This window comes from Hordeum vulgare, chromosome 6H, assembly GCF_904849725.1.
Source record: "Hordeum vulgare subsp. vulgare chromosome 6H, MorexV3_pseudomolecules_assembly, whole genome shotgun sequence".
In the NCBI taxonomy this organism is placed as follows: Eukaryota; Viridiplantae; Streptophyta; class Magnoliopsida; order Poales; family Poaceae; genus Hordeum; species Hordeum vulgare.
In genome coordinates, this window is record NC_058523.1 from 555,766,128 (window position 1) to 555,791,576 (window position 25,449).

At 44.7% G+C, this 25,449-nt stretch overlaps 1 pseudogene; it reads right to left on the reverse strand.

Annotated features, from left to right (window-relative positions):
• Positions 1–1,078: 1,078 nt before the first annotated feature.
• LOC123405887 lies at positions 1,079–25,128 on the reverse strand (annotated as a pseudogene).
• Between the last annotated feature and the right edge of the window lie 321 nt (positions 25,129–25,449).

Sequence of the window (25,449 nt, forward strand, 5' to 3'; positions counted from 1 at the left end):
CTCATTTCCATGACTAAGCTCGTGCTTCTCATCCGAGGAACTGCACTACTGCTTTACCTGTTGATCTTCCAAGCAGCATCCACGTCCCATGGTTAAGTGAGTGTATCAGGGGCCTGCATCAACAGCGAGCGAGATGCGCTTTTGTCCTTCAAGGCAAGCATCTTGACCTTGCTGGCCATCTCTCGTCATGGCAGGGTGAGGATTGTTGCCAATGGAAGGGAGTCCAGTGCAGCAACATAACAGGCATTCTCATCAAGCTCAACCTCCGCAACAGACACATGGTTTACGCCGGCCGGTCCGACTACAGGGAATACCCGGACAACAACATGTACTTCATGGATGACTACATCTACGTGGACACGAGAAGCTCGTTGAGGTTGTCGACAAGCGAGATGAGCTCCTCTTTGGCTACTTTACAACACCTGAGGTATGTTGATCTGAGCTTGAATGACTTCAATGCACAAGCATCCCTATGTTCTTGGCTTCTCGCAAAAAAGCAGCAGCTTATTGACTCGTTATCATCTTTAAGATAACTCTAAGCTAAACAAAGGTTTTTTTTTTGCGATAACTCCAATATTAGAACAGTCAGCATGACAAGACCTAGACGTGGACTAGATTTTCTTGTACACCATACAATGGGAGTGGTCGGTGGTCGGTAACTCGCTAATGGCTAGCATGACAAATCCTGAAGATTTTTACTGAAACTATCCTTTTGATCTGTTTTGCTGATTGCTGAGCACTGAGAGCCATGATCTCACTGAATCATTTATTGCCAAGGAGAAGGTTGGGAAGGTCCCAACCCCGATAATTACACATGGCCAAATAACAAAACAAAACAAGAATGACAGGCTTGCTCTTGACATCCTGGTGAGCATAAAATAGATCAACAGTATGGGTGGCATGAAACCAAATATTAGAATGATTCGGTGAGATGGTAGGAAATGATGTGTATCTTTTGTCCGAGAGATAGTAGGTCATGGGAGCAGATCCAGTGTTCCTCCAAAGGAGTTCCCACCGCCGGTTGCCTCCAATACTGATAAAGGCTCTTGCCCCGCTTATTTCCAACGAAGACTCTGTTTCATGGTACCCCACCTTCCAGATTATTATCAGACACATACAGATTGGTGAGGTGTTGCAAGCCACCCAGCTCTCTTGGGATGAAGCCCGACAAATTGTTTGCTTGAAGGTTTAGGTTCTGTAACAGTCCAAGATTACCATAAGAACTTGGAACTTGACCAACGAAATTGTTGAACGACAAGTACTCTAACGACTTTGAAATATTGCCTAGTGACGCTGGGAGATGACCTTCAAAATTGTTATCGTCCAGATAGAGATATGCAAGATTCAGGAAGGTATCACCAAAGTTAGATGACAGTGGTTTCGCAAGCATATTGGAACCTAAGGATAAATAATGGAGAGAAGACTGATTGTACTTGTACAAGGTTTCCGGGATTCCACCTGATAGCCTATTTTCAGCAAGGACTTGTTAGGATGATCTCTCTTCTGTGTGGGTCCAACGGGCCACCGAACCCCTTAATCGCGCCCTGATCGGGGGCGCCCAAGCAAACCATGGTTGGTGGGCCCCTGTGACCCGCGCTATAAATAAAGAGGTGGGGGCCGGGGCATGTGTTACGAGGTTCACCGCGCCGCGAGTCTCCCCACTGACATCCCATTCCGATCTAGGGTTAGCGCAGTGCTCACGGGAAGTAAAGCCGCCACCTTTGCCGCCCTTCGTCATGGCCACTGGGCGAGCTCATCGAGGCAAGGAGAAGGTATACACCCATCTCATCCTCTTACAACCGCTAATCCCCTACCCATGTGATCCAGAGGGTTTATCAATGGTATGAGCCAAGATTGACTTTAGGATTTTCGGTAGAAACAAACAAGAGTGCAATTCCCCTCCGCACAAAGAACCCTAGAACAGGGCAAAGAACAAACAAAAATAAAAATAAAGGACAAGCTCACCGGAGAAGGGTCTTGCGCCCGTCGGCAAAGTGCGCCGCCGCAAGGCCGCGCCGTTCCTCTCGATCCCGTAGCGCATCGGCATGCCGAGGCTCGGGAAGAAGAACTCACCACGAGAGGGGCAATGGGCACCACCTCCGTACCGTTTGACGGCGGCGCGTTCACCTTGGAGGTGCTCACGCACGCCGGCAAAGGGGACGAGGGGGCGCCGCCGCATCGCGCCGCCGTATGCACAGTCGCCGTTGTCTACCTTGATGCGAGGGGGTTGCGGGACATAGACAAGAAAGGGAGGTAGAGAAGGAGAAGGGAGGCGGGCTCGCGCGGCGCGGTGGTTTCGCCGTCTTCGCCGGAGGCTGGCGGCACCCTAGCCCCGCAGACATGTTGTGCTGCAGGCGAGAGAGTGCGTGCGAGAGAAAGGGGAGGGGAGGCAGACTCGCGCGGCGCGGCCATTTGACGTCGTCGCCGGCGGCTAGAGCCCCACTACCCTCTAGCTGCATGAGAAAAAGAGAGAGGCGGGGGGGGGGGGGGGATGATTAGGGTTCCCCCCCACAGCGGCGACAACCTGGGTTTTTCTCGGGCGAGATGCGCGCTGGACCGTCGGATTCGATCCGACGGACGCGACGCAAACCGTAGCCAGGCCACACGCATGTGGGGCTCAGCCGGGCCGGCTTTTGGCCCAAACTGTCCACGTGGGAGAGGGCCCGGGTGCTGAGCAAATGGGCCGGTTTTGGCCCAGATAGCCATGGCCGCTTTTTAGTTTTTTGTGTGTTTGTCCAGTTTTTATTGGCAGATTCAAACAACTTTATTTTTTCCTTTTCTATTCAAAATTTCCAACAAAAATTCTGCTTAGAAAATAGAAAAGTAAAAGATATGACTCCGGAAAGAAATAGTATAAAAGTCATGAATTTTATTCATGTTTTTCGCTGCAAATTAATAATTATGCTCCTTTGAAAAGTAAATAAAAGTTTAAAGTGAATTTTTTAAGAGCATATTAAAGTGATTATTCAAATAAATATGATTATGTTATTTTTATGACCAACGTTGTTAATAACATAATCATATTTTATTATTGTTGTAAAAGGTGCATTTATTTCTATTCTTACCCAACGGTAATATAGATTTAAATTGCATAAACGGTTGTATGTTTCAATTTTGACCAACATTGGATTAATGCATGCAACTATTGTCACATTCTCACATCATTGTGGTTTTCAAGGAGGGTTTTACTAGATGAGCTGCATCAAAGAGATTCCAACCCTTAGAGGAGACAACTACCCCGAATGGAGAAAAAGAGTCGATATGACATTTGTCTGTGCTGAGGTGGACTGGGTGGTGGATACTCCACAGCCGGTTAGACCTATAGAGCCAGTCAGAGAGACTAGTGATGATGATGCTGCATGCGATAAAAAGAGGAGGGACTATGCTCCACTGGAGATGTCATACTCCCTCGATAACCAAAAGTGGCACACCGCCAAGAAAAAGTGTATGTCCTTTATAAAGAACATGATTGAGAACGCTATTGCGGGCTCAATTGCAGAGTGTACTTCTTAGGGGAGTACCTTGAAAAGATAAAGAGCCAGTTCACTGGTTCTTCAAAGATTTATGCCACTCAGTTCCTATAACAACTAGTGGCTGAAAAGTACACCGGCAGTGGACATGACATTAGAGATCACATCCTCATGATGAGCAACATGGCAGCCAAGCTGAAGCCCATGGATTTGGACTTGGACCTCAAACCTACGCTCCTTGTCCACCTGGTTATGGCTTCGTTTCCAAAGGAGTTCGTGACTTTTATTATCAACTATAACATGTCGCCTGAAAAATGGGACATAGAGAAGACCATTGCCATGTGTGTTCAAGAAGAGGAGAGACTTAAAACCTCTTATGGTGGCTCTGTGAACTATGTGAAGGAAAAGAAAAGGAACTTCAATAATCACAATAGCAATGGTTGCCCTTCAAAGCCACATGGTAAAGTTGTCTCGCAGTATCACCATCAGCAGAAGTCTTTTCCAGTGGAGAAAGATACTTGTCTCCGCTGCAAGTAGTCTGGGCACTACAAGAAAGATTGCCCCAACTGGTTAAAGTCCATAATGGCAAAGAGAGGTAACACGATTGTTTTCTTTGTAAATGAATCCCTGTATACACAGTTTCCGAAATCTACTTGATGGATTGACTCAGGTGCAACTGTTCATGTTGCATATTCATTACAGGGATTCCATTCGACGAGAACTACACAAAGAAGAGAAAGAAGTATTGAAGTCGCAAATGGTGACCAAGCAGAAGTTGAAGCTGTCGGCGACATCTCCTTGGAGTTAGCTGACGGATTCAAGCTTTTGCTTAGAGACATTTATATGTCCCTTCATGTCACAGAAATTTAATTAGTGTGTCATGTTTGTATAAAGACAATTATGAATGTTATTTCGGACATGGCAAGTGTGTCATATGGATTAATAATGCTTATCTGTGTGATGCTTTAATTCACAATGAGATTTATTTATTATCACTTCGTGAAAAAGTGCATTATGTGTGTAATGTGAATGAGCAAGTTTCCTCGTCGAACAAAGAACAAAAGAAAGGAAAGAGAACTCACGAATCATCGAAATTATGGCACTGTCGCTTGGGCCATATTTCGAAGGGGAGGATAGAAAGACTAATTAAAAGTGAGATTCTTCTTCCACTAGAGTTCTCAGATTTAGAACAATGCATTGATTGTGTTAAAGGAAAGTATGTAAAACAAATCAAAAAGGGTGCAAACCGAAGCACAGGAACACTAGAAATAATTCACACTGACATTTGTGGACCATTTCCTGTGAAAAGTGTGGATGGCTATGACTCGTTCATAACATTCACAGATAATTACTAATGATTTGGTTATATTTACCCAATCAAAGAACGAAATGAAGCATTGGATAAATTTAAAATATTCTAAGCTGAAGTTGAAAATCAGCTTGACAAAAGAATAAATATGGTGAGATCTCACCGTGGTGGGGAGTACTACGGTCAACACACTCCATATGGCCAAGTCCCTGGACCTTTTGCAAAGTTCTTGTAGGAGACTGGCATAGTAGCCCAGTACTCAACGTTGGGCGAGCCTCAGCAAAATGGAGTAGCTGAAAGGCGTAACCATATACTTATGGATATGGTGCACAACATGATGAGTTACTCCAACTTGCCATTGTGATTATGGATGCAGGCGCTTAAAACCGTCATTCACATTCTAAATAGAGTACCAAGCAAGTCGGTGCCCAATGTTAGGGAACGTCGCATGGGAAACAAAAATTTTCCTACGCGCACGAAGACCTATCATGGTGATGTCCATCTACGAGAGGGGATGAGTGATCTACGTATCCTTGTAGATTGTACAACAGAAGCGTTAGTGAATGCGGTTGATGTAGTGGAACGTCCTCACGTCCCTCGATCCGCCCCGCGAACAATCCCGCGATCAGTCCCACGATCTAGTACCGAACGGACGGCACCTCCGCGTTCAGCACACGTACAACTCGACGATGATCTCGGCCTTCTTGATCCAGCAAGAGAGACGGAGAGGTAGAAGAGTTCTCCGGCAGCGTGACGGCGCTCCGGAGGTTGGTGATGACCTTGTCTCAGCAGGGCTCCGCCCGAGCTCCGCAGAAACGCGATCTAGAGGAAAAACCGTGGAGGTATGTGGTCGGGCTGCCGTGGAAAAGTCGTCTCAAATCAGCCCCAATACCTCCGTATATATAGGTGGGAGGGAGGGGACCTTGCCTTGGGGCTCAAGGAGCCCCAAGGGGGTTGGCCGACTCCAAGGGGGGAAGGCTCCCCCCCCAAACCGAGTTGGACTTGGTTTGGTGGGTGGGAGTCCTTCCCTTCCTTCCCACCTCCCTTTTTTTTCTTTCTCTTTGATTTTTCTTTGTATGGCGCATAGGGCCCTTTTGGGCTGTCCCACCAGCCCACTAAGGGCTGGTGCGCCACCCTTATGGCCTATGGGCTTCCCCGGGGTGGGTTGCCCCCCCCGGTGAACTCCCGGAACCCATTCGCCATTCCCGGTACATTCCCGGTAACTCCGAAAACCTTCCTGTAATCAAATGAGGTCATCCTATATATCAATCTTCGTTTCCGGACTATTCCGGAAACCCTCGTGAAGTCCGTGATCTCATCCGGGACTCCGAACAACATTCGGTAACCAACCATATAACTCAAATACGCATAAAACAACGTCGAACCTTAAGTGTGCAGACCCTGCGGGTTCGAGAACTATGTAGACATGACCCGAGAGACTCCTCGGTCAATATCCAATAGCGGGACCTGGATGCCCATATTGGATCCTACATATTCTACGAAGATCTTATCGTTTGAACCTCAGTGCCAAGGATTCATATAATCCCGTATGTCATTCCCTTTATCCTTCGGTATGTTACTTGCCCGAGATTCGATCGTCAGTATCCGCATACCTATTTCAATCTCGTTCACCGGCAAGTCTCTTTACTCGTTCCATAATACAAGATCCCGCAACTTACACTAAGTTACATTGCTTGCAAGGCTTGTGTGTTATGTTGTATTACCGAGTGGGCCCCGAGATACCTCTTCGTCACACGGAGTGACAAATCCCAGTCTTGATCCATACTAACTCAACTAACACCTTCGGAGATACCTGTAGAGCATCTTTATAGTCACCCAGTTACGTTGCGACGTTTGATACACACAAAGCATTCCTCCGGTGTCAGTGAGTTATATGATCTCATGGTCATAGGAATAAATACTTGACACGCAGAAAACAGTAGCAACAAAATGACACGATCAACATGCTACGTCTATTAGTTTGGGTCTAGTCCATCACGTGATTCTCCTAATGACGTGATCCAGTTATCAAGCAACAACACCTTCTTCATAATCAGAAGACACTGACTATCTTTGATCAACTGGCTAGCCAACTAGAGGCTTGCTAGGGACGGTGTTTTGTCTACGTATCCACACATGTAAATGAGTCTTCATTCAATACAATTATAGCATGGATAATAAAAGATTATCTTGATACAGGAATTATAATAATAACTATATTTATTATTGCCTCTAGGGCATAATTCCAACAGTCTCCCACTTGCACTAGAGTCAGTAATCTAGCCCTCACATCATCATGTGAATTACATTGTAATAAATCTAACACCCATACAGTTCTGGTGTTGATCATGCTTTGGCCGTGGAAGAGGTTTAGTCAGCGGGTCTGCTACATTCAGATCCGTGTGCACTTTGCATATATTTACGTCCTCTCCCTCGACGTAGTCGCGGATGAGGTTGAAGCGTCGTTTGACGTGTCTGGTCTTCTTGTGAAACCGTGGTTCCTTTGCTAAGGCAATGGCACCCGTGTTATCATAGAACAAGGTCATTGGATTCAGTGCGCTTGGCACCACTCCAAGATCCGTCATGAACTGCTTCATCCAGACACCCTCCTTAGCCGCCTCCGAGGCAGCCATGTACTCCGCTTCACATGTAGAATCTGCTACGACGCTTTGCTTGGAACTGCACCAGCTTACCGCACCCCCATTAAGAATAAATATGTATCCGATTTGCGACTTAGAGTCGTCCGGATCTGTGTCAAAGCTTGCATCGACGTAACCTTTTACGGCGAGCTCTTCGTCACCTCCATACACGAGAAACATCTCCTTAGTCCTTTTCAGGTACTTCAGGATATTCTTGACCGCTGTCCAGTGATCCACTCCTGGATTACTCTGGAACCTACCTGCCATACTTATGGCCAGGCTAACATCCGGTCTAGTGCACAGCATCGCATACATGATAGAACCTATGGCTGAAGCATAGGGGAAGGAGCGCATATGCTCTCTATCTTCATCAGTTGCTGGGCACTGAGTCTTACTCAATCTCGTACCTTGTAGAACTGGCAAGAACCCTTTCTTGGATTGTTCCATTTTGAACCTCTTCAAAACTTTATCAAGGTATGTGCTTTGTGAAAGTCCTATCACGCGTTTTGATCTATCCCTATAGATCTTAATGCCTAGAATGTAAGCAGCTTCTCCTAGGTCCTTCATAGAGAAACTTTTATTCAATTAACCTTTTATGCTCTCCAAAAACTCTACGTTGTTTCCAATCAGCAATATGTCATCCACATATAATATTAGAAACGCCACAGAGCTCCCACTCACTTTCTTGTAAATACAAGATTCTCCAACCACTTGTATAAACCCAAATGCTTTGATCACCTCATCAAAGCGTTTGTTCCAACTCCGAGATGCTTGCACCAGTCCATAAATGGATCGCTGGAGCTTGCACACCTTGTTAGCATTCTTAGGATCGACAAAACCTTCGGGTTGTATCATATACAACTCTTCCTTAAGGAAACCGTTAAGGAACGCCGTTTTGACATCCATTTGCCAGATTTCATAATCGAAAAATGCAGCTATTGCTAACATGATTCTGACGGACTTAAGCATCGCTACGGGTGAGAAAGTCTCATCGTAGTCAACTCCTTGAACTTGTGAAAAACCCTTTGCCACAAGTCGAGCTTTATAAACGGTCACATTGCCGTGAGCGTCCGTCTTCCTCTTAAAGATCCATTTGTTCTGAATGGCCTTGCGGCCCTCAGGTAGTACCTCCAAAGTCCACACTTTGTTCTCATACATGGATCCTATCTCGGATTTCATGGACTCTAGCCATTTGATGGAATCTGGGCCCACCATTGCTTCTTCATAATTTGTAGGTTCATTGTTGTCTAACAACATGATTGATAAGACGGGATTACCGTACCACTCCGGAGCAGCACGTGGCCTCGTCGACCTGCGTGGTTCGACAGAAACTTGAACTGGAGTTTCATGATCATCATCATTAACTTCCTCCTCAACCGGCGTCGCAATGACAGAGGTTTCCCCTTGCCCTGCGCCACCATCCAGAGGGATGAGAGGTTCGACAACCTCGTCAAGTTCTATCTTCCTCCCACTCAATTCTCTCAAAAGAAACTCCTTCTCCAGAAACGCTCCGTTTTTAGCAACAAACACTTTGCCCTCGGATTTGAGATAGAAGGTGTACCCAACTGTCTCTTTTGGGTAACCTATGAAGACGCACTTTTCCGCTTTGGGTTCCAGCTTTTCAGGCTGAAGCTTTTTGACATAAGCATCACATCCCCAAACTTTAAGAAACGACAACTTTGGCCTTTTGCCATACCACAGTTCATATGGTGTCGTCTCAACGGATTTTGATGGTGCCCTATTTAAAGTGAATGCAGCTGTTTCTAATGCATAACCCCAAAACGATAACGGCAAATCAGTAAGAGACATCATAGATCGCACCATCTCTAATAGAGTACGATTACGACGTTCGGACACACCATTACGCTGTGGTGTTTCAGGCGGTGTTAACTGTGAAACAATTCCACATTGTCTTAAGTGAGTACCAAACTCGAAACTCAGATATTCACCCCCACGATCAGACCGTAGGAACTTGATCTTCTTGTTACGATGATTTTCCACTTCACTCTGAAATTGCTTGAACTTTTCAAATGTTTCAGACTTGTGCTTCATCAAGTAGACATAACCATATCTACTTAAATCATCAGTGAAGGTGAGAAAATAACGATATCCGCCGCGTGCCTCCACGCTCATCGGACCACACACACCGGTATGTATGATTTCCAACAAGTCACTTGCACGCTCCATTGTTCCAGAGAACGGAGTCTTAGTCATCTTGCCCATGAGGCATGGTTCGCACGTGTCAAGTGAATCAAAGTCAAGTGACTACAAAAGTCCATCAGCATGGAGTTTCTTCATGCGCTTTACACCAATATGACCTAAACGGCAGTGCCACAAAAATATGGCGCTATCATTGTTAACTCTAACTCTTTTGGTCTCAATGTTATGTATATGCGTATCGCTATCAAGATTCAATATGAACAATCCTCTCACATTCGGTGCATGACCATAAAAGATGTTACTCATAGAAATAGAACAACCATTATTCTTTGACTTAAAAGAGTAACCGTCTCGCAATAAACAAGATCCAGATATAATGTTCATGCTCAACGCAGGCACTAAATAACAATGATTTAAGTTCATCACTAATCCTGACGGTAACTGAAGTGACACTGTGCCGACGGCGATTGCATCAACCTTGGAACCATTTCCTACGCGCATCGTCACTTCATCTTTCGCCAGCCTTCGTCTATTCCGCAGTTCCTGTTTCGAGTTGCAAATATGAGCAACAGAACCGGTATCGAATACCCAGGCACTACTACGAGAGCCGGTTCAGTACACATCAATAACATGTATATCAAATATACCTGATTTTTCTTTGGTCGCCTTCTTATCTGCCAGATACTTGGGGCAATTGCGCTTCCAGTGACCCATACCCTTGCAATAGTAACATCCGTTTCAGGCTTAGGTCCAGCTTTGGGTTTCTTCGTCGGATTGGCAACAGGCTTGCCGCTCTTCTTCGAATTTCCCTTCTTTCATTTGCCGTTTCTCTTGAAACTAGTGGTCTTATTCACCATCAACACTTGATGCTCTTTACGGAGTTCAGACTCTGCGACTTTCAGCATCGCAACCAACTCGCCGGGAGACTTGTTCATCCCTTGCATGTTGTAGTTCAACACAAAGCCTTTATAGCTTGGCGGCAGTGATTGAAGGATTCTGTCAGTGATAGCTTCTTGTGGGAGTTCAATCCCCAGCTCAGCTAGACGGTTTGAGTACCCAGACATTTTGAGCACATGTTCACTGACAGATGAGTTTTCCTCCATCTTGCAAGCATAGAATTTATCGGAGGTCTCATACCTCTCGATCCGGGCGTTCTTCTGAAAGATAAACTTCAACTCCTGGAACATCTCAAATGCTCCATGACGCTCAAAGCGACGTTGAAGTCCCGGTTCTAAGCCATACAAGACTGCACATTGAACTATTGAGTAGTCCTCCTTACGTGCTAACCAAGCGTTCTTAACATCCTGATCAGCCGTAGCGGGTGGTTCATCTCCTAACGCAGCATTAAGGACATAATCCTTCTTCCCAGCTTGTAAGATTAGCTTAAGATTACGAGCCCAGTCTACAAAGTTGCTTCCATCATCTTTCAACTTAGCTTTCTCTAGGAACGTATTAAAATTCAGGATGACTGTCGCGTGAGCCATGATCTACAACACAAATATATTCAAAGTGGACTTAGACTATGTTCAAGATAATCAGAGTTTAACTTAATCAAATTATTCGCTAAACTCCCACTCAAAACGTACATCTCTCTAGTCATTTGAGTGGTTCATGATCCACTTACACTAGCTCAAGTCCGATCATCACGTGAGTTGAGTATAGTTTCAGTGGTAAGCATCCCTATGATAATCATATCATCTATATGATTCATGATCGACCTTTCGTTCTCATGTGTTCCGAGGCCATGTCTGCACATGCTAGGCTCGTCAAGCTTAACCCGAGTGTTCCGCGTGCGCAACTGTTTTGCACCCGTTGTATGTGAACGTTGAGTCTATCACACCCGATCATCACGTGGTGTCTCGAAACGACGAACTGTAGCAACGGTGCACAGTCGGGGAGAACACAATTTCGTCTTGAAATTTTAGTGAGAGATCACCTCATAATGCTACCGTCGTTCTAAGCAAAATAAGGTGCATGAAAGGATTAACATCACATGCAATTCATAAGTGACATGATATGGCCATCATCACGTGCTTCTTGATCTTCATCACCAAAGCACCGACACGACCTTCTTGTCACCGGCGCCATGCCATGATCTCCATCAACGTGTTGCCATCGGGGTTGTCGTGCTACTCATGCTATTACTACTAAAGCTACATCCTAGCAAAATAGTAAACGCATCTGCAAGCACAAACGTTAGTATAAAGACAACCCTATGGCTCCTGCCGGTTGCCGTACCATCGACGTGCAAGTCGATATTTCTATTACAACATGATCATCTCATACATCCAATATATCACATCACATCGTTGGCCATATCACATCACAAGCATACCGTGCAAAAACAAGTTAGACGTCCTCTAATTTTGTTGTTGCATGTTTTACGTGGTGACCAAGGGTATCTAGTAGGATCGCATCTTACTTACGCAAACACCACAACGGAGATATATGAGTTGCTATTTAACCTCATCCAAGGACCTCCTCGGTCAAATCCGATTCAACTAAAGTTGGAGAAACCGACACTTGCTAGTCATCTTTGAGCAACGGAGTTACTCGTAACGATGAAACCAGTCTCTCGTAAGCGTACGAGTAATGTCGATCCAAGCCACTTCAATCCAACAATACCGCGGAATCAAGAAAAGACTAAGGAGGGCAGCAAAACGCACATCACCGCCCACAAAAACTTTTGTGTTCTACTCGAGAAGACATCTACGCATGAACCTAGCTCATGATGCCACTGTTGGGGAACGTCGCATGGGAAACAAAAATTTTCCTACGCGCACGAAGACCTATCATGGTGATGTCCATCTACGAGAGGGGATGAGTGATCTACGTACCCCTGTAGATCGTACAGCAGAAGCGTTAGTGAACGCGGTTGATGTAGTGGAACGTCCTCACGTCCCTCGATCCGCCCCGCGAACAATCCCGCGATCAGTCCCACGATCTAGTACCGAACGGAAGGCACCTCCGCGTTCAGCACACGTACAGCTCGACGATGATCTCGGCCTTCTTGATCCAGCAAGAGAGACGGAGAGGTAGAAGAGTTCTCCGGCAGCGTGACGGCGCTCCGGAGGTTGGTGATGACCTTGTCTCAGCAGGGCTCCGCCCGAGCTCCGCAGAAACGCGATCTAGAGGAAAAACTGTGGAGGTATGTGGTCGGGCTGCCGTGGAAAAGTCGTCTCAAATCAGCCCCAATACCTCCGTATATATAGGTGGGAGGGAGGGGACCTTGCCTTGGGGCTCAAGGAGCCCCAAGGGGGTCGGCCGAGTCCAAGGGGGGAAGGCTCCCCCCCAAACCGAGTTGGACTTGGTTTGGTGGGTGGGAGTCCTTCCCTTCCTTCCCACCTCCCTTTATTTTTCTTTCTCTTTGATTTTTCTTTGTATGGCGCATAGGGCCCTTTTGGGCTGTCCCACCAGCCCACTAAGGGCTGGTGCGCCACCCTTATGGCCTATGGGCTTCCCCGGGGTGGGTTGCCCCCCCGGTGAACTCCCGGAACCCATTCGTCATTCCCGGTACATTCCCGGTAACTCCGAAAACCTTCCGGTAATCAAATGAGGTCATCCTATATATCAATCTTCGTTTCCGGACTATTCCGGAAACCCTCGTGAAGTCCGTGATCTCATCCAGGACTCCGAACTACATTCGGTAACCAACCATATAACTCAAATACGCATAAAACAACGTCGAACCTTAAGTGTGCACACCCTGCGGGTTCGAGAACTATGTAGACATGACCCGAGAGACTCCTCGGTCAATATCCAATAGCGGGACCTGGATGCCCATATTGGATCCTACATATTCTATGAAGATCTTATCGTTTGAACCTCAGTGCCAAGGATTCATATAATCCCGTATGTCATTCCCTTTATCCTTCGGTATGTTACTTGCCCGAGATTCGATCGTCAGTATCCGCATACCTATTTCAATATCGTTCACCGGCAAGTCTCTTTACTCGTTCCGTAATACAAGATCCCACAACTTACACTAAGTTACATTGCTTGCAAGGCTTGTGTGTGATGTTGTATTACCGAGTGGGCCCCGAGATACCTCTCCGTCACACGGAGTGACAAATCCCAGTCTTGATCCATACTAACTCAACTGACACCTTCGGAGATACCTGTAGAGCATCTTTATAGTCACCCAGTTACGTTGCGACGTTTGATACACACAAAGCATTCCTCCGGTGTCAGTGAGTTATATGATCTCATGGTCATAGGAATAAATACTTGACACGCAGAAAACAGTAGCAACAAAATGACACGATCAACATGCTACGTCTATTAGTTTGGGTCTAGTCCATCACGTGATTCTCCTAATGACGTGATCCAGTTATCAAGCAACAACACCTTGTTCATAATCAGAAGACACTAACTATCTTTGATCAACTGGCTAGCCAACTAGAGGCTTGCTAGGGACGGTGTTTTGTCTACGTATCCACAAATGTAAATGAGTCTTCATTCAATACAATTATAGCATGGATAATAAACGATTATCTTGATACATGAATTATAATAATAACTATATTTATTATTGCCTCTAGGGCATAATTCCAACACCCAAAACACGGTACGAGCTGTGGATAGGACAAGTGCCATCCCTGCAACATTTCAGGGTGTGGGGGTGCCCAGCTGAGGCCAAACTGTTTAATCCAAACATTGCAAAATTAGATCCCAAAACAGTAAGTTGCCACTTCATTGGCTATATCCTAATAGATCAAAGGGTTTTCGTTTCAACAGTCCAGAAATATACACAAAGTTTGTAGAAACAAGACATGCAGTCTTCGTAGAGGACGAAATGATGAGAGGGGGGGCATGTTAGCTCGAAAAATTGATCTTGAGGAGAAGAGGGTGCATGCACCTAATCCGATGATTCAAGAGTCATTTTTCTCACTACCAGTTGTGAGTCCAACCATGACAACTATGGGAAAAGACCCGGAACCTGTCCTTCAGGATCCGACTGAACATGTTGTTGACCATGAAAGGGATGTGCAGCAACCATTTTTAGAAGATGTGCCAGAAGTTGAGGCACAGAATGTGCTATAGAATGAGGCACTTAGAAGGTCTAACAGGACAAGAAGATCAACTATTTCTATTGATTATAAAGTTTATAACACAAACTTGGTTCATATGGAAGGTGATCCCGCTTCATATGAAGAAGCTATGAGAAGTCCTCACTCATCGAAGTGGCTGGAGGTAATCAAAGACGAGATGAACTCGATGAGTTCCAACAATGTTTGGGACTTAGAAATCATTCCTAACGGAGCCAAAAACAGTAGGTTGTAAATGGGTCTACAAAACTAAGTATGACTCTAATGGGATTATAGAAAAGTATAAAGCACGACTTGTGGCAAAAGAATTTACACAAATAGAAGGGATAGACTACAATGAGACTTTTTCCCCAGTCTCTAAGGGTTCCTTCAGAATCATAATGGCATTAGTTGCACATTTTGATTTAGAGTTACATCAAATGAATGTAAAGACGATATTTCTAAATGGAGATTTAGAAGATAATGTCTACATGAGACAACCCAAGGGTTTTATCATGGAAGGCAAGGAAGATATGGGATGCCACCTGAAGAAATCCATTTATGGACTAAGGAAAGCCTCTAGACAGTGGTATCTAAAGTTTAATGATACAACACTAGTGGGGACGGGGCCTTTAGCCCCGGCCCGTAAGGGGCTTTAGTCCCGGTTCACCAACCGGGACTAAAGGGGCGGGACTAAAGGCCTAGCCTTTAGTCCAGGCCCTGTTACAATCCGGGACTAAAGGTGCTCCACGTGGGCGCCTCGTAGCGCCCCAGGGGCAGGCCCTTTAGTCCCGGTTCGTTACACGGACCGGGACTAAAGAGTTTCAGATTTTGCTTATTTTTGGGTTTTTTTGAATGAAATTATTTTTGGGTTTTAGGGTTTTAGGGTTTAGGTGTTCGGGAGATTAACGTGATGCCTCGTTTGGTGTTCGGGAATTAGTTTTCATATAATTTAAATAGAAATAATTATGCATATATATATAAGATTAACTTATCTTACAAGCGAGCATATATATACAATTATATGGAGATCTGAATTATCGGGACTAGGGCCCGTCTATTCGATTACATGGACGAACATCATTAATGGCCCCTAGCTACACTAAATCGTCCTTTGTCATCTATAGCTTCCGTCCTCAGAAATCCCGCAAGCTCCTCTGCAACATCAATCGCGCGTTGCTCTGGTAGGACCTTCGTCCTCATGGCCGTGTGCTATATAAGAAGAGGAGGTGAATATGAATATCAATCATGATAACAAAGAATGACGGGTAAAAATAGAGGTGTGAATGTTCATTGCTTACGTCGAATCTGTGATCCTTGTGCTCAGAGGTAAACGTGTGAATGGTCTCGCAAACATAGTATCCGCATAGATGCGTTCCCCGTGGCTGCTGGTCGCACTTTACGAGAATAGAATATATATAATCAAAATAATAATCTAGCATCATAAATGTATTGAAAATAGAAGTATACCATACTACTACTTACCTGAGCCGTTCTAAAGGTCAGCTTCTCAGGAAAGTTACCGGGAGTCACGCACTTGAACCGCTTCCAAACCCTGCCCGACAAGGATAATGATTTGCTAAGTTTTTCATTAATTGATATATCAGAAAATCATCGAAAGAGACCGATAGAGCGCAAGAATGATTGAAATTACCCTTGGAGCATGTCCTGCAGGCTTTGGAACTGTTCCAAGGGTCTCGATAATGGGTCGAAGGCATCAACACTTCCCTTATCAATTTGAATGTCCAACAGAATCCAATGGAAGCTGCACATGTATATATATATATGTGTGTGTCAGTAACTTATCAATTACACTTATAAGTGAATGGACACAATAGAGTAAAGACCCTCACCTGAAGTTGTATGGAAACAGTATGTGGTCACAGAAATTTTGATCTATTAGAAACCTTAGAAGGTTTTCCTTCGTCTCCTTGGGTTTATCAGTTAGCGTCGCTATATGTATTTTATCTGGGTCAATAAACCCAATATTTAGGATGTTCTTACTTTTACAATCCAGAATCTTCATTCTGCATAATAGAGTACAAGTTATATATTGACAATGAATTGAAATAACTAAACAAGTTATTTGTAGACAATGAATTGAAAAACTTACAGACAATAGCAACTCATAAGCAATTTGTCGAGGGCGTTGCCATTGTACATCTGGAAGAGTTCATCAAAGTCGATATGGATTTCTTCGGGGCGGCCGTAGTACTCCCGTGGGACACTCAGCACGATCATCGTTCTCCCATTCTTTGATTCACTTAAGTACCATTGATGCAAGTAACACATATTTGTTGGGAGATCATCTTTGCTGACCAAAGTCTCTCCCATGACAAACCATGGCTTAGGGGCTACCACAGCCTTGGGTATCCTGTCGTCTTGGGAAGCCAGCAAATCTTCAACCGAGATACCACATTCAGCCGCCAACTCCTTTGCTATTTCAAAAGCTTGCCCCTGCACCGGAGGGGGAACATTCTCGGTTAACACCTTGAGGGGTGGGATCGACTGTTTGGCCTGTTGTCCAAGCTGAGGAACGTCTGATTTTTTCTTGCTTGTAGTTGAACTTGATTTGCTCCCACTTGCACTTGCACGTGATCTGCTCTTTTTCACTTCCTTCTGCAATGTGCGTGTATAGTTATCAGGCTTATGGTGTAAGTCATACTGTGATGGAAGGGTCATGAAGTCTTTTGCCCATGCTATTTGCTTCTCGGTGTATTCCGGGCGGGGCTCGGGTTCCTTCTTTTTCATCTGCGCATCATGATGTTCCTTTGCTATCCTGGCATTTTCCTCGGGGGTACGATCATAAGGTCTGATAGGAAGATTAGCATGAGGTACCTTTGGGAGGGGCGACCGTTTGCGCTTTGGGGGGCTCCGTCGCTTAGGAATCGTTGCGGAGCGTTCTTGGTGGCACGCTTCCGCTTAGTATCCTGTGCGGGCGGCGGCGGAGACGGACGACCCAAGTCCGGCGGCGGTGATCGAGATGGACTCGTGTTGTGCTGGCCGACGTCATGTGGAGGGCTTGGAGGTAATGGAGGTGTAGGTGACCTGCGACGACTCGGAGGCGGTGTTGTCCTTGGGGCCGAGCCTGGAAGCTTGATGTAGTTCTTGTCCCATAGGATGACTCCACCCAGTACTTCTCCGAGTGTCCTCTCATCTTCGGGTCCAGCTATGTCGAGCTCCATATCATGAAACCCCGTCATGACTTCATCCACCCCGACTTTAGCAAAGCTAGCTGGAATCTTACGACCATGCCAGCGTGCATTAGGGCCAGAAGGTAAAGCTTGTCCGACGGCCACCTTCATGGATATGTTCTTGAATTTCTGATGGAGTTCACATGATGTTGACTCCTTGATTCCATCCACGGGGTAGCCGGGACCGCCCTCAATCATTCTTCGTGCATCGTCGCCTCGTCGGACGGGGCCTCAGATTCAGCCACGCTGTTTTTCCGCTTAGATGGGGCGCCGGTAATATCAAGTGCAGGATCTTCCTGGCGCGCTACTCCTCTAAGCTCATCAATCTGCTTCTGTTCTCTCCTCCTCTTCTTATTTTCATTTTTCCTAATCTTATTTTCTTATTTTTGTTCATATTTCTTCTTCTTGTAACCCTAACCTAATTCTAAATATTACTAACCCTAATAATCTAGCACAAACCTAATAACAATAGGAATTAAATGAAAAAAAAATCTTTTTCTTTTTCTTTTTCTTCTTTTCTTCTCTTTTTCTTCTTTTCTTCTCCTTTTTCTTCCTTTCTTCTCCTTTTTCTTCTTTTCTTCTCCTTTTCTTCCTTTCTTCTCCTTTTTCTTCTTTTCTTCTCCTTTTTCTTCTTTTCTTCTCCTTTTTCTTCTTTTCTTCTCATTTTTCTTCTTTTCTTCTCCTTTTTCTTCTTTTCTTCTCCTTCCCTTTTTCTTCTTTTCTTCTCCTCCTCTGCTTATTCTCTTCTTCTACTTCTCCTCTTCTTCTATTTTTCCTCTTCTTCTCCTCTCCTCCTCTTCTTATTCTCCTTTTTCTTCTTTTCTTCTCCTCCTCTTCTTATTTTCCTTTGTCCTAATTCTAAATATTACTAACCCTAATAATCTAGCACAAACCTAAATATTCTATTATTTTTCTTTTCTTCTCCTTTTTCTTCTTTTCTTCTACTGGCCGGAGTGTTCGGGGGGAGGGGGCGGGGGGCTTACCGGCCGGAGGTGTCGACGGCGCGCGGCGAGGAGGACGGCGGCGGCGAGGAGTACGACGGCGACGGCGAGGAGGACGGCAGGCGGCGGCGAGCAGGACGGCGAGCAGCCTGACGGCGTCATCGAGTTCGTCGCTGTGCCGCGCTGGGCAGGAGAACGAGAGGAAGAAGAAGAGAAATGGACGATTTGGGTTGGAATTTTCTAACTCCCGCTTATATAGGTGGATCTTTAGTCCCGGTGAGTGGCTCAAACCGGGACTAAAGACCCCCTTTAGTCCCGGCTGGAGCCACGACCCGGGACTAAAGGCACTTTTTCGGCAGACCAGAAGGCGGGAAAGCAGGGGCCTTTAGTCCCGGTGCGGAGCTCCAACCGGGACTAAAGGGGGTCTTTAGTCCCGGGGCGTAGCTCCACCCGGGACTAAAGCCCCTCCTCGGCTGCACGATAAGTTTAGTCCCACCTCACCCAGCGAGGGGGACTAACACTTGTTTATATGCCCCGTCGCAGCTTCTCCTACGAGCTCCTCTCTAAAGCAGGCTTACGGGCCTAAACTCACTGAAAATTGAAACTATATTCGAAATTATGAAGAAAATTCAACCTGAATTCAAAGTGAACTCACTTTGAATTTAGATTGAATTTTCTCTATAAATTCTCATACAGTTTCAATTTTTTTCTATTTTCATAATTAATAATTTTGACTATCCAAACTATTATCTATTTTGTTATTTTCAATTAAAAACTATGTTTATTAAAATTCTTTTTGCATATTTGAGAATTTGACAAAACTATGATAATGAAAAGTGTTTGAAATTGAATAAATAATGCAAAACTATTTTCTATTTTCATAAGTAATAATTTTGACTATCCAAACTATTATCTATTTTGTTATTTTCAATTAAAACTATGTTTATTAAAAATTCTTTTTGCATATTTGAGAATTTGACAAAACTATGATAATGAAAAGTGTTTGAAATTGAATAAATAATGCAAAACTATTTTCTATTTTCAAAAGTAATTATTTTGACTATCCAAACTATTATCTATTTTGTTAGTTTCAATTAAAAACTATGTTTATTAAAAATTCTTTTTGCATATTTGAGAATTTGGCATGCTATCATCATTTCACCCACATAGCATGTGTTAAAAAGTTGAGAGGGCTACGACAAACCTGGATGCACTTCGTGTACAAAACGGACAATCTCTCTCGAAGTATCAGCGTTTCACAAGGAGAAGAAGGAGAAACGACCCCCACAGCAACAGTCGACATTCTTCTTCTCTCATGTATGTTGGACACTCCCTCACCTGATTTTTTGATCGTCGATGATGGTCGCTATTCCTTCTTTCCCTAATGCATAACAAATATCTAGCACAAGGAGAAGAAGGAAAAGCGACCCCCACAACAAAAGTGGTTCCGCGGCATGCCACGTGGTTCCGCTGGACGCCACGTGGTTTCGCTGCACGCCACGTGGGACTAATGGTCTTTCATTTTTAAATGACTGTTTTAATCAAAAACATATCTGTTACAAAAGGGATTTCATTTTTTGAACTTATTTGAACTGAAGACTTTTTGTATATATATGTGGTCGAAATGCATGGTACCATGAAGTTAGAAAGGGCTAAACCATTCAAAAGTAGCAAATGAAGTTAGAAAGGGCTAAACCATTCAAATTTGGAAACTATAATGGCACAAACAGAAACTAGACATATATAATTTGGTCCAAGCAGTACATGATACTAGTCCAAACAGTACATAATAATAGCTACCATAGATATATATACAAGTGTTCGACGTTGAGAACACTACTCGTCTGAATCAGAATGTCCACCTTCCTCGAGGTGACGCTGGCCATAGTTGACGACTCGAATCTTGCGGTACAACTCGTATGAAACGTATGCATCTTTTGCTGCATACTCAATGTTGATACGATCAAGTGGGGCCTTCTCCCAAAGTTTGTGCTGAGACTTTGGGAAACTGGTCTTCATATCACCATATTCCTCGTCGATCAAGGCAACTGCCATATGAGCCATCGAAGTCCTGACATGTCGAAGCCTGAATACCGTTTGGAGATCAATGAGGCAACCAGTTGGTATCTCAATACCGAAGCTGTACCTCATCTTCAGCTTGACGTTCCTTATGTCAACGGTAGCAAAAGTGATGCCGCTGCGAAGGAAGTCCATGAGTTCTGGACAATGCTTGTCACTACTGCAACAGAAACAAATTAAAATGGAACAAATATTACATACTGCTGCAATAAGGAAACATGTTTCACTACAACTAAAGAGAAAATTATCTTTAGGATTCAAATAGAACATATGCAATGGAACCTAGAACGATCACTATAGCTATCAAATGGAACCTAGAGAGATCACTAGCTATATGCAATTTTCATGACTATGACATATCATATTGCTATCCAATGGAACCTAGAGAGATCACTAGCTATATGCAATTTTCATAACCTTGGATCAAAGAACACCGCATAAAATTGTATCACTACAACTATCATTTCAATGGAACATATTGAACCAATCAGATTTTTCAGATAGTGGAACACTATTCCAATCAGATTGTGTTCCCTTCAACTAATCAAAACTGTGTCACTACAACTATTTGAAGCGAACCAACTATGATTCCAATGGAACATATTAAACACTAGTTGATTCTAATACGATTTTTCAGATTATGGAACACTATTCCAATCAGATTGTGTTCCCCTTCAACTAATCAAAATTGTTTCACTACAACTATTTGAAGGGAACCAACTATGATTCCAATGGAACATTTTAAACACTAGTTGATTCTAATACGATTTTTCAGATTATGGAACACTATTCCAATTAGATTGTGTTCCCCTTCAACTAATCAAAATTGTTTCACTACAACTATTTGAAGGGAACCAACTATGATTGAAACAAATAAACTTACAATGTCATTATCTTGGATCAAAGAAAGCCTCAAAACTTACCTCGCCCATTGGAAGATCAAGACATGGTGTGCGAAGCATAGTTTGATGACGGCAACACCGCGTTGATCGTCCGTGTACTCCAAATCAAGCCCCAAGAACTTCTCATGATCCATTGCGGCGTCAAGCCATCGTTCCTTCAACTGTTCAAGAAAAAGGCATCTCCCTGCTCTCGTTCGTGTACACGACATCGAGCATGGTCGTGCCATGTGCGAGCACCTCTTCAAAGCGAGTTGGCATGGTGGAAGAAGAGAAGGGAAGAAGAGAGGAGAAGAACAGAGAGCGAGAGCGAGAGAGAAGAAGAAACAGAGAAATGGCGACTCTGCTCCGGTTCGTGCTTTTCATCGCCCGAAACGACGCGGGATGCAAACCGTTGGGGCCTTTAGTCCCGGGTTGAGCCACCAACCGGGACTCAAGAGTTATACCAACGGTTGCCGCCACTACGGCAGGCCACGTGTTAGGCCTTTAGTCCCGGGTTGAGCCACCAACCGAGACTAAAGGGGGATACGAACGGTTGCCACCACCACTGCCCACCGCGTAGCCCTTTAGTCCCGATTTGGGACACGAACCGGGACTAAAGGCTCCTTACGGGCCGGGACTAAAGCCTCAAGGGAGGCATTGAGAATTGGGGCGACGTGGCCGGGCCTTTAGTCCCGGCCCAGAGGCAGGCCGGGACTAAAGGGTCCTGGCCAAAGGCCCGTTTGCACTAGTGCAAGTACAAGTTTTGGATTTAAAGAAAATGTTGAGGATAACTGCGTTTATGCAAAGTTCAAAAATGGGAAATACATTTTCTTAATTTTGTATGTGGATGATATCTTGCTCGCTACCAACGGTGTTAGTCTACTACAAGAAACAAATAAGTTTTTATCCTCAAATTTTGATATGAAAGATCTTGATGATGCTTCATATGTTTTGGGCATTGAAATTCACCGAGATAGAAAAATGGAGTTTTAGGACTATCACAGAAAGCATATTTAGAGAAGGAATTCAAAAAGTATAATATGCATGCGAGTAAGGTCACACCTGCTCCTATAGTCAAGGGTGATAGTTTTGGAAAATTCCAATGTCCCAAGAACCAGTATGAGCTCGATCAAATGAAAGCAGTGCCATATACTTCGAGTGTTGGAAGTTTACAGTATGCACAAGTGTGCACTCGCCCTGACTTAGCTTTTATCACCGGGGTACTTAGTAGATATCAAGAGAACGAGGCCTAGAGCACTGAAAGATGGTAAAGAAAGCATTGTGTTATGCGCAGGGCACAAAGGACATCATGATAACATACAGAAGATCTGATTCCCTAGAGATAAAAGGGTATTCAGACGCAGATTTTGCGGGAGACAGAGATAATAGAAAATCCACGTCAGGATACGTGTTCACTCTCGCTGGAGGGGCTATTTCATGGATAAGCTCCAACCAGTTCATAGTTGCATCGTCCATGATGCAAGTAGAATATATAGCATGTTTTGAACCCACCGGGCAGGTGATATGGTTAAAGAAATTTATACCCGACTTGAAAGTGGTTGATTGTATTCACAAACCACTAAAGATGTACTGTGACAACCAGCCCGCAGTATTTTATGCTCACAACAAGAAGTCGAGTAATGCTACCAAGACAATAGATATAAAATATTATGTTGTGAAAGATAAAATCCAAGATCACACTATAAGTCTCGAGCATATAAGGACAAATGATAGCTTACCATCCAATGTGTTCAAAGAACACTTAGCCAGCATGGCTTTAAGGGAAAGCCTATGATTCCTGGATCATGAGAGGCCCAAAAGTAAGAGAATTCGTTTTAAAACGGAGATGTATGTTGTAGTTGTCTGATTCTATCGGCAATTGAGCTGTGACGATGAAACATGCCTTATGTACTAATCGGTGATGAAGCTAGTAAAGTATAAAGTTAAAAGAAAAGTTGAGATCAAAGGGAAGAATGTTAGGATGATCTCTCTTTCGTGTGAGCCCAACGGCCCACCGGACCCCTTAATCGTGCCCAGATCGAGACGCCCAACCAAACCATGATTGGTGGGCCCCCGTGACCCGTACTATAAATAAAGAGGTGGGGGCCGGGGCACGTAGTACGAGGTTCATTGCGCCGCCAGTCTTCCTACCAACATCCCCTTCCGATCTAGGGTTAGCGTAGTGCTCACGGAAAGCATCGCCGCCAGCTCACCGCTCTCAGCCTCCACCATCATCGCCCCTCCGTCATGGCCACTCGAGCGAGCTCATCGAGCCAAGGAGAAGGTATACACCCATCTCATCCTCTTACTACCGCTAATCCCCTATCCATGTGATCGAGAGGGTCCATCAGGACTAACTTAGAAAGATTTGGGAGTTTTCCCAACTCATCAGGAATGGTTCCGCTGAGCTTATTCGCAGCAAGCAAGATATCTTCAAGCTGACTGATGTTTTTTAGGCTTGGTGGGATTGTTCCGGTGAGATTATTTCCTGTAAAATCTAACGACACTAGATTGGATAGGCGGCCTATACGGCTGGGAACTTCTCCTATTAGTAAGTTGCTATACAGGTATAACAACTGTAGATTAGAGCAGTTTGTAAGAGTATCCAGAATGATCCCTCGAAGTGAGTTGCCCCCAAGTCAAGGTACTGAAATCTTTGGAGACGGTTGAGAGGAGGTATCACGCCGGTGAAGCCATTCATGGACAGTTCCAGTAGCCTAAGGAACGTTAGATTTCCAAGGGACGGTGAAATCGGGCCCGACAATGATAGGTTCATGAGGCTCAGCTCGATGACTCGCCGCATTGGACGCCGTTCCATCTGCAAAGGGGGACGCCGACGTGCCAAGATCTCAAGGCTTGACTTGAGTCGTTGGTGATGGCCCGCTTGAAATCCAACAGGGAGATCATGTCCGTGCTATTATCATGGACTGCCGTCGTCGTTGAGGAGGAGCAGCGGATGGTGCCGACTCCGGAAGAAACGAGCAGCGACGGCAGTAGCGTAAAGATTTGGGCGAGCCTCACAGGTTGACTGGCACATGTAAAGCTTCCCTGGCCTGCAAGTGAGACCAGCAACGGCAGTAGCATTAGATCGAGGATGCTGCCGGCTTCACAAATTGTGTCAAGAAAGAGTTTGCTGGCAGCAATGGCGAAACTGACGGCAAAGAGAAAAGATGGATGTTTGCTTAGAGACAAGTAATGAGGAGAACAGAGTACGTATGGCACCTTTGCTCGGCCAGTTGGCACGGAACGGCGGCCTGCTTCCTTCCATGATTTTGCTGCCGCCCCGCCACGGGGAGGGGGGGGGGGGGGGGGGGGGGCGGTAAGCTGGATCCTCATCTTGCTAAGGCTCCAGCATAAAAGCCTTCTGAGTTTAAATTATCTGCAATTTTTCTCACGGCCTTATTTGAACTCTGAAGCCTACCCGGCATCGCAGAGCGAAGACCTCGAGCTCGTCAACCCTGTCAGTGACCGCTTCCTGAATAAATACTTCAGTGGGATTGTTCCCTTGTTCCAATTCTTCTATATACTTTATAGCGGGAGTCGACAGAGATATATGCAGTATTGCCATATTTTTTCGAGAACACCTAAAAAGGGGCAGGGTTCCTGTATTTCATTGAGAAGAAAAAAATTTGTCCAGTTGATAAGGAAAACCGGACCCAAATACCAAACATTCTCGAAAAAATAAGGAAAACCGAGTGAAACCAAAAAACAAAGAAAAAAAAGAAAAACAAGAAAAAAGAGGCACTAGA